This window comes from Sturnira hondurensis, unplaced genomic scaffold (assembly GCF_014824575.4).
Source record: "Sturnira hondurensis isolate 20B ecotype Veracruz unplaced genomic scaffold, ASM1482457v3 Scaffold0012067, whole genome shotgun sequence".
NCBI lineage: Eukaryota > Metazoa > Chordata > Mammalia > Chiroptera > Phyllostomidae > Sturnira > Sturnira hondurensis.
In genome coordinates, this window is record NW_028084698.1 from 87,516 (window position 1) to 101,009 (window position 13,494).

The 13,494-nt window shown below is 49.8% G+C and overlaps 1 long non-coding RNA gene across 1 annotated transcript; it reads right to left on the bottom strand.

The window, feature by feature from the left end:
* Window positions 1-12,128: 12,128 nt before the first annotated feature.
* On the bottom strand, window positions 12,129-13,468 carry LOC118997011 (uncharacterized). The gene is made up of 2 exons (XR_005068584.1): window positions 12,918-13,468; window positions 12,129-12,810 (listed from the first exon to the last, which is right to left on the bottom strand). It is a non-coding gene; the product is annotated as an uncharacterized LOC118997011 (long non-coding RNA).
* Between the last annotated feature and the right edge of the window lie 26 nt (window positions 13,469-13,494).

Genomic DNA, 13,494 nt, shown 5'->3' on the forward strand with positions numbered 1-13,494 from the left:
TGCTGGCCGGCTCCTTCCCTGCTTCTTGGGCGGGATCTTACTTCTCCCCATTGGGAGGCATCCTCCTGGTCTCTTTGCCATCTTCTGAGTCAAGGTCAAAGATTCCGGTTCTGGTATGAACAGGAACAACCTTCCCGGAGGACAGTTTGATGGTCCTGATGAAAAATGATCTTTAAAATATGCATGGGTGTTGTTGTAAATAAGTTGTGACGCAGCCGTTCCATTTATAGAAATATTCTAAGGAGACAAAAAGAAAAGGGGACAACGATTTAATGGGCAGCAGCCAACAGAGCGCTGTTTACACAACAAGAAAAGCTTCTACCCAAGTCCCATGTTCCAACCTGGGGAGTGGTTAAATAAATTATGGTCTATGTCTATAAATAGAATTCTGCGGAGCCATTCATAATATCTTACGGCTGTATTTGTTGACAGAAGATTATTCATGATACGTTGTGACATTACTTAACAAGCGGGTTATAAGAATAATGTATCGATCTTTGTTTAGAAATCACACACGCACACACACGTTCTTCTAACAGAAAGAAGGACGAAGCAGATGTCAGTGGGTGGTACGTTTGGTGTTGCGAAGATGGGATTCCCGTCTAATGGTGTCTATTTCCTTGGAGACACAGGAGCTGAGACCATCTAGGAGTCTGGGACTGGGAAAGATAGAGGGCACAATAATAAGAAATAACACGCCAACATCACTTTCCAGCTGACAAAGGGATTTCAGCCTGTCCGTATCACACCCTGATGAGGAAGTCATTAGCTTTGCATTGCAGTTGAAAAAATCTGGGTTNACAAGCGGGTTATAAGAATAATGTATCGATCTTTGTTTAGAAATCACACATGCACACACACGTTCTTCTAACAGAAAGAAGGACGAAGCAGATGTCAGTGGGTGGTACGTTTGGTGTTGCGAAGATGGGATTCCCATCTAATGGTGTCTATTTCCTTGGAGACACAGGAGCTGAGACCATCTAGGAGTCTGGGACTGGGGAAGATAGAGGGCACAATAATAAGAAATAACACGCCAACATCACTTTCCAGCTGACAAAGGGATTTCAGCCTGTCCGTATCACACCCTGATGAGGAAGTCATTAGCTTTGCATTGCAGTTGAAAAAATCTGGGTTCACAGCAGGCTGACATTCCTTTCCCCTCAGTTAACCAGCTCGAAAACAGAAGCCGCTAACAGGGGTGTCAAACTCATTTTCATGGCGGGGAGGTGGGGGGAGGGGCGGGCACATCAGCCTCAAGTTTGCCCTCAAAGGGCGGAATATAATTCTAGGACTGTGTAAATGTAACTACTCCTTACCTGTTAAATGAGAATTCCTGCGCTGCCGCCGCATAGAAACAAGGTGCTGGGCCAGATAAAACAAGGTGGAGGGCCGGGTTCGGCCCGTGGGCCTTGTGTTTGCCACCTGTGAGCCAGCATTTCAATTCAGCCCCACAAATTCAAAATTTATGTTGGATGCTTAGGCAAAAGCCTCATTTGTGTGTTTGTTCATTTTTATTTATTTATATTATTTTTAATTTTATTTATTATTATTATTATTTAGACTTTATTTATCTTTAGAGAGGAAGGGAAGGAGAGAGGGAGAGAAACATCGATGTATGGTTGCCTCTCGTGCGTCCCCTGCTGGGAAATGGCCTGCAACCCAGGCATGTGCCCTGACTGGGAATTGAACCATGATCCTTTGGTTCGCAGGTCTGCACTCAATCCACTGAGCTACACCAGCCAGGGCTGTTCATTTATTTTTTAATATTAGAATGACTTGGTTCGGGAAATTTTGTGGGACATACATTCTTTCACTCTTGCCTTTCTTTTAGGGTGAGACCATAAGCTGAAGACAGGCATAGATCTGTCTGCATTCCTAAATTTTGACATGGAAAAGTGATGCTCTCTCCTCAGGAGAACTTCCAGCCCTGATCCAGGTCCTTGGTGCTATCGTAAAGTACCGGTGACAAGAGTGTCTCGGTTCCACCTTGTCAAAGTCTGCCCATTGTATCAGAATTTCTATGTCTCGGGGACCCAGGGAGGTCACTCTGGCTGCTCCTGAGTTTAGTCAGCTTTGGGGCAACTCGTGGGGGCTCACAGGAGGCACTGTTTGCTTAGGCCCTGGAAGCGGGTATGCTGACGCTAGGGACCTTGGGAAAAGGGCTGCAGGCATACCTGGGCTAGGGTGGGGTTGGGGGAAAGGAGAAATCAGAAGACTCTGAGAACAAGCAGTGAACTTCCTTCCATGGGATCATTTCCTTAATAGTCCATAAACAAGAAGACAAAGAATGGCGCTTGGGAGCTGGGCTGCTGGTCCTCGCGGCGGGGGAAGACTCAGAGCAGGATCAGGGGTGTGGCTGGTAGTGTGAAAACTGTATTTCCACACAGTAGGGAGTGCCAGAGTCTGCGCTGGTCTGTCTATAGAATGAGTGATCAGGAGATGAGGCTCCCGTCGTTGTGCTGGGGCAGGGCCTTTCCCGGGCAGAGCGAGTTTGCTGAGGAAGAAGGGACATCTCGGGAAGGTCAGTTAATATGCAGAAGACACCGACCACAGCAGAAGTTCTCTGGTTCCAGGGTTGGAGGTGGGGACAAAAAGGCCTCATGGAACCAATCTCTGATCTGCTGGACTCTGGAACATAAAACTTTTTATTTCATTTTATTCACTTATTCCTTATTTTTAGAGAGAGGGAAAGAAGGAAGGAAGGAAGGAAGGAAGAGAGAGAGAGAAAGGGAAACATCGATGTGAAAGAGAGACATTGATCTGTTGCCTTCTCGTATGGGTCCTGACTGGGGTAGGCACCCCAGCCGGGGATCTGAGCCACGACATGGGTTTGTGCCCTGACAGGGAATTGAACCTGCAATCTTTCCGTCTATGAGATGATGCTCCAACCAACAGAACCACGCAGGCCAGGGCGATAAAACCTTTTCGGTCAACATAGGTCAATGCCCAGTTGCCCTTTAGGTGATATTTGAAACCTTTGCCAAATATTAGGGCGCTAAGGGGAGCTCATCGCAATGCCTAGTGAGATAAGGACGCTTAGCAGCATAGCCAGTGGTGGTGACCTCTCCCCCCAGCCCCGCCCCTGTGGTGCTATCTCCAGGAACACAGGGGCAGGTCAGCATCACTGAGTCCCTATGTTGCAGGATTCTGTGGCTCCATGCAACAGAGGAGAGCTAGTAGGGTCTATTGTTTAGATTATCGGGGGAAGGCGCTTGCTCTGTCTTTTCTTTGAAAAGCAGGTCTATGGGCAAGCCTGGAAGAGAATCACTTCAGATTTGGGGGTCCCATCCAAACATCTGATGCAGAGGGCCAGGCCAGGGGTTCTGGGCTAATGGGCTCCCACATGCTCCTCAGAGAACATTGTCCAGAGGGCATGGAACACTGGCCCCAAAGTGTCCTCAGGGCCTTGGGAAGCCACCCTCAAGTCCAGGTCACAGGCAGCAGCAGACTAGGCAGGAAGCCAGGACCCAGAAAGCAGGTTTGGGCCTCCAGGAACCAGAGGCCAAGTGAGCAATGAGAGTAGAGCTCATCAGTCCCAGAGAGCCTGGGTGGATGCAACCGCCAGAGGTCAAGTGACTACTCAGCACTCACAAATCCCAGAGCACAAATCCTCAACAAAGAAAGGCAAGAATCAAGCAGGTAGTAGCAGGCAGTTGCTTTTTCCAGCCTCAATGTCCTCCCCTGTCAATTTCATATTCTCCAGGGGGACCAGTGAGAACCTGGACGTAGAAGGCTTGTTCCTGAGCATCACAGGTAGCTACCTGGCTAGTATTTACGGATTCAGCGTTGAGCAGCTGGTGTCACATCATGCCCTTGGGGCCTTCTTACTTCTCCTGCTGGGACTCCTAAGTCCCATCTTTAAGCCCAACTGCTCCAGGAGAGATACCTTGCCTTGTGCTTATAAGGCATCCTCTCCTGTTCCTGCCTCTGAATCCCAGGCTGGTGGTGGATGCTTTGTTAGTTCTCTGTAGCCGGGGATCGCTGACAGCCTACCTCTCAGATTCCTGAACAGATCTCCATTCTGGGATCCCCGTCCTTGTGTCTTCCTTAGCTTTTAGATATCCTGCCACCTCAGCTTGGATGCCTCTTGCACATGTCTTCTTGGACGAGGATCTGTTTTTGCTGCGACGTCTGACTGCCTGGGCCCCTCTCTTTTTTTCCTGCGGCTACCCTGGATCCTAAAGAGCGTTCCCTGCATAACAGGTCGGTGGAGCCCAGGTCTCGGCCCTTGCCAGTCTGCCATCCTTAAGCAAGCCGACCAAGTCCAGAGAGAGCATGAAAGAGCAAAGGCTATAGGGACACTAAGCACCGATATACGAACTTAAGGAAAACTTAGAAGTCAAGTCCATTGCTGTACTTTCACAGACAAGCAACATTTGCCTCTTAGATTTTTGTAGTCACACAGCTAGTAAGTGGTCGCACTGCAAACAGCATTCAGGTCTTCTAACTCTTTTCTAGTGTTCTTTTCCCTATCCTGGGATGCTTCCCTAAATTTTTTAAAAAATATTTTATTTATTTATCTTTAGAGGGGAAGGAAAGGAGAGAGGGAGAGAAACATCAGTGTCCGGTTGCCCCTCGTGCGTCCCCTGCGGGGAAACTGGCCTGCAACCCAGGCATGTGCCCTGACGGGGATTCGAACCACGATCGTGTGGTTCACAGGCCCGCGCTCAATCCACTGAGCTACACCAGCCAGGGCTGCTTCCCTAAATTTATGTTGGGTTGTTTTTCTGATTTTTATTATGATACTAAATACCATTGAAAAATGCTCATTAGTCCCCATACTCCTTTTGCTCGTATTGATGGGTCAGCTCCTTTTGGATAAAATGAGGCAAAAAGAACATTGTTCTGAGTGGGTACGTGTTCTCACTGCAATAAAATTAAAAATAAAAGACCATTGTTCTAGCTTAGGCGTTCCAGAGGTAACTGTTTTCTTGTTCTTTGTGCTTAAGAATGGGTGGGCAGCACTGATCTCCATGTGTATGTTCAGGTCATTCTTTAGCGAAGGTATTTTCACGGTGATAAGCAGACGGGGGACAAAGCTTGTACTCTCCTGGGTGGCGGTGAGCCAACCCCTGAGGGCTGTGGCTCACTGAGTCACTCCTGACTGTTCCTCTGGTCTGCAGTAGACCCACCCAGATGGCAGAGCCCAGGGGACTGGAAACTTTGAACTTCAGGTGGTGTATATGGGTTGCTCTCAAGTAATAAAACCCATTTTGGAGAAATTGTAAATGGAGACAAACAAAAGATTCAGGTAGACACAGTGAGGTGGCTAGAGGTGGACGAGTTGAATTTTATTTCTGCTGGTGGAAAGCTGCGTTGAGTGGGGGGGAGTGCGAGCAATTTCTGCCTTCTCCGGTGGGCGCTGGGATTTGCCGCTTGAACCTTTGAGATGCTGATTCCATGTTGCAATGATAATATTTTGGAGGTAGTGGGTTACAGCCTATTATTAAAATTAATGGCACCTGTTTCTTTTTGGAATCTCTTTGAAAATGACCTACGTGGCTTAACATCAACTCTCTGTCAGTGTTGGTTTAGGATATTGTCGTGAGGACACGGGTTGAGGTCAAGCAAAGTCACGGGAGGTGAGAAGTTCAAGGAATGGAGAGATGGGGGGAGGAAGGACCATCTATGTGGTATTAAAATCACTAAAAATTAATAGCAAAGTCATGTGGGAGAAAGAGCCAGTAAGCTAGGATGTCATAATGTTCTGGAAATGAGGATGAATGACCAAGGGCAATAGATGGCGGGCGATACAGAGGCCGGAAGCCGTTTGCTGCCGCAAAGTTCATAGCTGGAGGATTCTGGGGAGGAGAGAAGGAGGGTAGTGGGGATGTAGTAACATGGACAGAGAAGGACATCTGCTCCTCATCCAGGGCTGTGGGGGAAAATGTGCTGCCACTTGAGAGGACTACAGAGGGAGGCGTGTCCTCAGGCGATCCAGGTGAGAGCTGCAGGAGAGAGAAGGCAGAAAGAAGAGGGGCATTTGCTGACATGGGTCGATGAGTTCTGAAAGCACCCTGCACTGGTTTCCGGAGCTGGGCATCTGTGGTTTCTTAGGGTGATTGACACCTTGTCGAGGTTAAAGGGCTTAATGCAGTTAGTTCTGGTGGTCTGGAGGCGGAGCAAGGCTGCCAGGGTAGGAGGTTTAGGGAGAGGAGTCACAGGGGCCTGGGGTCTCCTTACTCTCAGAGTCCCACCTCCCTCTTTCTCCCACCCCCTCAACCATCAAAGCCCATGGTAGGCCCTCTCAACTTCCCAAGCATTGCTTACTAGGCGATTTTTTTTAGCCAGTAATAGATTCAATTCACTACTTGGAAGCAGGTAACTCACGCACATGGATCTTCAGCACAGTTCTTCTTGGCCTGCAACCCAGGCATGTGCCCTGACTGGGAATCGAACCGCGATCATGTGGTTCGCAGGCCTGAGCTCAATCCACTGAGCTACACCAGCCAGGGCGAAGCGGAGTCTTTCTTACTCCCAGACCTGCACTTCTCAGCTGAGGGGGCTGTACTCCAGGTGGGTACCAGCAGGAAGCCAAGCCGGGTCCATGGTGTCTCCCACACCCCCCTGACTCCCACTACAGGTTCAGTCCAACACCAGGCTCTGTAAATCATCCCCTCTACCCGTCTCCATGCCCTTCTGCACCTAGAGCCCTGCAACAGCTTCTTCCCAGGTCTGCCCACAGCTGTACTGGCGCCTCCTGTCCCTCTCCACATTGCTGCTATGGTGAGGGGTTTCAAAATTCCCACGTGTTTTCCTGCTATCCTTTCCATCCTAAAACTCTGCAGTGGCTCCCCACTGCTCTCAGGACAAAGTTGAACCTTGTTCACACGGTCCGCCTCTCTGTACAGCCACCTCTCTGCACAGCCACCTCCCCAGCTCTGTGGTGGACCAGGCGTGCACCTCCCTCTCAGGCACCCGGCCATGCCTGCCTCACCTTGTGCTCACATGTGATGATGGCCATGTTCACGGCCACCCCAGGTCTTCGCACAGGCTGTTCCCTACGCATTGGAATGCTCTCCTTTCCCACTTTGCCCAGTTAACTCCTGTGTGTCTTTCAGGTCTCAGCTTGGATGCCCATCCCTCCCTTGACCTCCATAACCAGTTCCCATCTCAGTATGCACTTCATCACAGGCATCATGTAGCGTGCTCTCGAGGTCCTTGTAACGTGCAGTTTTACATGTGTTTGCGATTGATTAAAATTTATGTCCCTTTGAAGATTCCCCAAGGTCATGGACCCTCTGAAAGGGCTGGGATCATGTGTGTTTTTGCTCAATACTTTATCCCTAGCACCAAACAAAATGCCCTGCATATAGTAGATGCTCAATAAAGACTTAGTGAATAGTCCTGGCTGGTGTAGCTCAGTGAATTGAGCTCAGGCCTGAGAACCAAAGGATTGCTGTTCAATTTCCAGTCAGGGAACATGCCTGGGTTGCAGGCCAGTTCCTAGCAGGGGACACATGAGAAGCAACCATACATTGATACTTCTCTCCCTCTCTTCCTCCCTTCCCCTCTAAAGGTAAATAAATAAAATATTTTTAAAAAAAGAATGTTAAGCTGTCAAACATAGTGCAGCTTATTTAAAAAAAAAAGACTTAGCGAATAAACAAATGAGCTGATTCAAAGGCCCAGACCTTTCCAGAACGCAGGGCCTCCCTTGATCTTGCATGAGATTTCAGTGACTCTGGAACTCAGTCAATGTGTCCAGGGCCCTGGCCGTGGGGAAGGCTCTGCCTCCTGTGCTGTGCTACTTCTGAGCACACAAGAATAACTTTGCTGGGATTGGGCAGGTGGTTCCGTGTCACTGATGTCCTCTGGTAGCATCTCACCCCTGGGTACGAAAGCCTGTCTCCCAGCTAGCATGAGCCTGTTGAGAAGTCTCAGGAGGAAGACGTGCTCTTCTGCGTAGATCCTCATCCCTCTTTCTGGGCAGCTGCCCATTTGCCGCATTCGTCACACCCCTGGGTGGTGGCAGGAAGGGGTGCCTGGGGCGTTCTGAGGGTTTGCTCAGAAGCACCCACTTCCTGTGTCTGGCAGCTCCAGTGGGTGTCTTCCTAGTAAACCCACTTTGGTAAAGGGAGGGGAGGTAAGTGGGAGACTCTAGAGAAAGGTAAGTACTCGTCATCTCAAGCAGCTTGGTTATCTACTGAACTTTAACCCCCCGCTGCTTGAAATGTTTACTTTCCCTGGTGACTGAGTCAGCTATTTTCAGTGACAAACGTTGGCGTTTCTAGGCCAGTCTCTCTCTGGTTTTGGCTTCCCCTGGGTTCAGGGAGAAGGCAGGCAAAAGCGGCAGCAGATGCTTCTCTAGTGACCGACTCGGTGCCAGCAACCTGCCTGTGCTGCTGTAGGTGCCGGAGCCCAGTCTCTCTTCCTGTCTGCCCTTCCCCACTCCCGGGCCACTGACTCTCCGCCACCCGACCATCTGCCTTGCTCTGCCCCCCGCGGCCATCACACATTTGCTGCCTTGCAGACACTTGCAGTGTTTTGGGGTGCCCATCTGGTTCAGACCCTGGGATGTGTGGACTCCTGGCTCCTATTGCTCCCTGGGCCCCGACCCCTAGATGTCCCATGCAGTCAGTCTCTGCTCACCAGTGCCTGGGCCGGGACCCCGTGGGGCAATAATAATGAGTCTAAATGGCGAGGAGGCTGCCCAGCTATCGTAGTTAGTGTAGCCACCTGAGCCAGCACTGCCGGGTGGGGGAAACTTTTTCCTAATGTGAACCCCTTATTATACTGAAACATCTACTGAAGTGGTTTTTTGACTCTAGATGGAGAGTGTCTTGAAAGGCATATTATATCCAGAGTGCCTCAAACACAGAAGGTATTGGCAAATACTGGGGGAAACAAGGCTGGGGAATGGAAAAGTGCACAGAGGATAATGCCCGGAGGTCAGCCTACCTGGAAGGAAGGAGGAAATGGGGGGCCATTTGTGGTTGTCAGGCCATCTCTTCCAGCAGTTGGGGGTGGGTTGGGGGATGGTCCCTGGGGCAGAGAAGGAATCTGCTCTTCCTGGGCTTTGCCAAAGAGATCCCTGGGTCTAGCCGGGTGCTCCACCCTCCACCACCCCCATTCCCATCCAGCCCTTCCCCTGTGCCTGCAGCCCTGCCGGTGAGAGTCCTTTGTCCTGTAAGCGATGCAAGTGGGACTAGGAGGGGAGTAAATCTGGGAGAAAGTGGAAAAGAAAACGCTCTGATGTTAGGAGCAAGAGATGATGGTTCTGTCATTTGTCTTTTCCTTTTTAAAAATTATAAAAGTTAGACATGTTTAGGGGGGAAAAGACAAGTTATAAAATCTTCCTGGCCGTAACCAGTGTGGCTCAGTTGCTTGGAGTGTCATGTGGTAACTGAAAAGTCGCGGGTTTGATTCCCAGTTAGGGCATATGCCTGGGTTGCCGGTCTGGTCCCTGGTGGTCCAGGAGCGTAAGGGAGACACCAATCAATGTTTCTTCCTCACATCAATGTTTCTCTCTCCCCCTTCCTCCCTTTCTAAAAGCAATGAAAAAAGAATGTCCTTGGGTGGAGATTTAAAAAAAAAAGAAAAAGCTTTTTGCCTTCCTCTAATTCTGTACCCTAACAGCAACCATTTTTAACAATTCTTGGAGACGTCTTCTGGAAGAGTTCTATTATACAAAAGTTCTCCCTCCCTAAGCGCCATCTCTGTCTCTATGTAAGATAGATAGATAAAGAGTGTGTGTGCGGGGTGGGGTGGGGGGCACGGAGAAGAAGAGGGAGGGGGAGAGGGAGAGGAGAGGGAGAGGGAGAATTCGATGGCACCATGTGATGGAAAAGGAAAATGGTGGCCCAAAGACGTAAAGTAGGGGCTGGACTTGGACACTGACCTGAAGAGGTGGTTGATACACGGAGCCAGGGCTCCTGGAGGCAAGAAGTAAGGACCACAGAAATGTAAGTGGAGGGCAGAGATGTCTTCAAATAATAAAATATTTGCATTACAATTTTTTTTGCAGTTTCAGAGGTGAAAAATGCAACAGCTACTTGGCCTCAGTTTCCTTAACTGAAAAATGGGATCATAATGCACATTTCCCACAGGTTTGTTGTGAGGATTCAATGGAGGCTATATGTTAATTTTTAAAGAAGACTTCATTTACTTATTTTTATTTTTAAAAAATATTTTATTTATTTATTTTTAGGGAGAGGGGAAGGGAAGGAGAAAGAGTGGGAGAGAAATATCAATGTGTGGCTGCCTCTCATGTGTCCCCCACTGGGGACCTGGCATGTGCCCTGACTGGGAATCGAACCAGCGACCCTTTGCTTCACAGGCCCGTGCTCAATCCACTGAGCTACACCAGCCAGGGCTCATTTACTTATTTTTAGATGCATAGGGAGGGAGAAAGAGAGGAAAAGAAACATTGGTGTGTGGCTGACTCTCCACACCCCCTACTAGGGACTGGCAACCCAGGCATGTGCTGGAAATCAAACTGGTGATCCTTTGGTTTGTAGACTGGCACTCAGTCCACACCAGCCAGGGCTGCAGGATATATTTTTAAAGTGTTTAGTATTGTACCTAGCACCACGTACTAAGCTTTATCGGTGTATTATTATTATTATTGCTGATGTTGTTATTTTGGTGGTTGCTGTTCTTGCAGTTGTCAGAGTGCCTAGCACAGCACCTGGCACAGAAGTGGCCCTCTGTCCATCTGCAACCAGTATACGGAAAGAACTGTGGGCTGGCGTTTCTTTTCTTTTCAGAAAATTATTCTTTTTTTTTTTGCCACTGCCTTTGTTCCTTCCAATTATTTATTTAGTTATTTATCTTTTCTTGGCTGCTTCTAACTGCCTATTTCATGTTGTGTGACCTTGAAGGAAACTTTTCTGGTACCTGGTGGAGATTAACTCTGGGAGGTATGCAGAGATGTTTTAAATAGCAAAAGTTCCTGCCCTTTTTTTTTTTACTTCCTCTCTCTTGCCTGGTCCCAAGCTGTGGGAAATGATTAGGTGGGAACATCTGTGTACTTGCTACTTTTTACACATCCTACCCGAGGAGATCAATTAGAATCGCTTACTTGAGAAAAATACCTAGCCTTGACTGGTGCGGCTCAGTGGGTTGAGTGCCGTCCTGCAAATCAGAAAGATCGCAGGTTCGGTTCCTGGTCAGGGCACATGCCTGGGTTTCAGACCAGGTCCACGGTGGGGAATGTGTGAGAGGCAACCCATCACCAATTGATGTTTCTCTCCCTCTCTTTCTCCCTCCATTCCTCTCTCCCTGAAAATAAATAAATACAATCTTTTAAAAAAAAATACCTAAAAATCATTAGGGCTGCTCCTGTTCACTGCATGCATTGTAACACCAGTTGGCCCTCAGCTCCTCTAGGGGCATCCAGGCCCAGTAAGCCTGTGCTCCTGGGGTAGCCGGTGTGTCTCCACTTGTATTGAGATTGGCTGGCTGGAAACTCTGAGCTTTAATATTCTGCATCCCAGATGCTTTCAGTTTCAGTTGTCAGGAAAGCCAAGCCTGCCTACACACTCTTCTATTCTTGATTTATAAATAGGTTCAGCTGACTAACAATGAGATGTACTATATTTTGAACTTGCACATTCCTTAAGGAGATGTTTAGGCTGCAAATGGCTTTTCGTCTGTGACACTATCTGGAAACCATCTCCCTAATTTCCAACCCCCACTCCCCCCCCGCCCCCCGACACACACACATAAGTGGGTGTAATTTTGAAGGACTGGCAGAGACTTTTGGTCTGGTAAAACCCAAGACACAATTTCCAACAGGCACAGTATCAAATTTCTAGCCGATCTTCACAGGGACAGGCCCAGGACTGGCTTATACCTGTCTGAGGTCTGTCTGCACAGCACACTTCATATTATCCATGGCACACAGGCTACGGCTGTGTGAAACACCCATGACAAAGACAATATGACACCGGGGAGAAGAAAGAAGAGTGGGGACCAAGAAGGACATGAAGATGTAGTAGTAGCCATAATTAAGTGTTTGATAAGGTTGAAGGAAGGAACAGGCATTGCATATCCCAAGGCCCATGAGAGATCAGCTTGGCAATTCAGAGAGGACATTCGGAATAACGGCCTTAGGTTAACCCATCAGAATTTCCATTCCGGGCAGAACTGGGACTTGAATAATAATACCAAGTATTATATAACACTTCAGATATTGAATTTCGTTTATTTCTCCACATAATGCAGTAAGGTAAGTGGATTAAGTATCATCACTCTTTTTACACACCGAGGAAATGAAGCGGAGAGAATGAAGACACTAGGGGCACTCAAGCGCTTCTCTGCACCCTGACCTCATTCTTCGTCCTGGTCTCCAGCGTTGCCTCACCGCACCCCGGGGTTAGGAGAGTGAGCCCTGACGTTAGAGCTCTCGAGGCAGCCAGCTCTAACCTAGACCTTGGGGCTAACTGGGTGTGATGCTCTTAAGCCACCAGTCTGTTTTCTCCCGCTAAATGTCAGAGGAAGGTCTGGATGGTCTCTAGACCATAGCGCAGGTGCTCCTTGGCAGTAGGATGCTGCGGATTTGAAGCGGCAGGACCCGAAACAGTAGGGTGTGTAGAGGGGAACTGCTTTAGATGGCAGAAAAAGGGCGGCGCCGGAGGGTGATATATTGGATCTACAGGCTGAAGGGCCATATGAATCCATAGTTTGTAAGTAGTGAGTGTGCAAGAATTCGAGAGGCACTTTGGTGCGTTTCCGTGTTCAGTTACCCCAGGTCTGTCCCTTTTGGGTAGCCTGGGGCAGATTTCAAGGCAGAGCAATCTGGTCGGACCAGTGGGGGGCTCCACAGAGCACAGTCTCCGAGTTCCCCGAGGGCCGTCCAAAGGCTCCCTGAAGGATCACAGTGCGCGCTTCAGAAGGTGTCGCCCGCGTCCACGCCCTTCCTCCCAGAGCCCCAGTCCACCGGCGGCCCACGCCTCCTCGCCCCGCCCCCGCACCTTCACTCGAGGGCTCAGCGGTCCTCGCCTCTTCTTCCAGCAAATATTCACTGATCTGCCGACGGGGGCGCGGATGATGCGAATTCCTAGAAGCCGGAAAGGGCTGCCCAGAATTTCCAGTTAGGATTCCCTAAGGACCCTTGAGGTTCGTACTCACACACCCCCTTCCAGGTCACAGAAAGGCCTGCGGGGGCGTGAGCAGGGAGGACGCCCAGCCACCATCGTGGTCTACCCTGAGGCTCAGTTCCACCCCAGTGTTGCCAAATCCCGGTCGACGCGGACGGGACTTGGGGCGCGAGGCTGGCGGCTGGGTGGGAAGGTGGCAGGGGCAGGTAACGGCGGGCCGGGAGAGGAGAGGACTGGACCCGGGCGGAGTCGCCAAGGGCTGCTTCGGTACCTCCAGGGCACTCTCCAGACCTCCGCCGGCTTATCGCAGAGTGGGGACGGTGAATCAGACCTTGGGCACGGCGGGTCGGGCGTGGAGGGGGGCAAGTCAGGAAATGACATCAGAGGCCTGTGCTAGGGGAGGGGTGGTCGGTGGCGGGCCGGGGCGGCGGGGGCGGGGTCCGGGGGGACC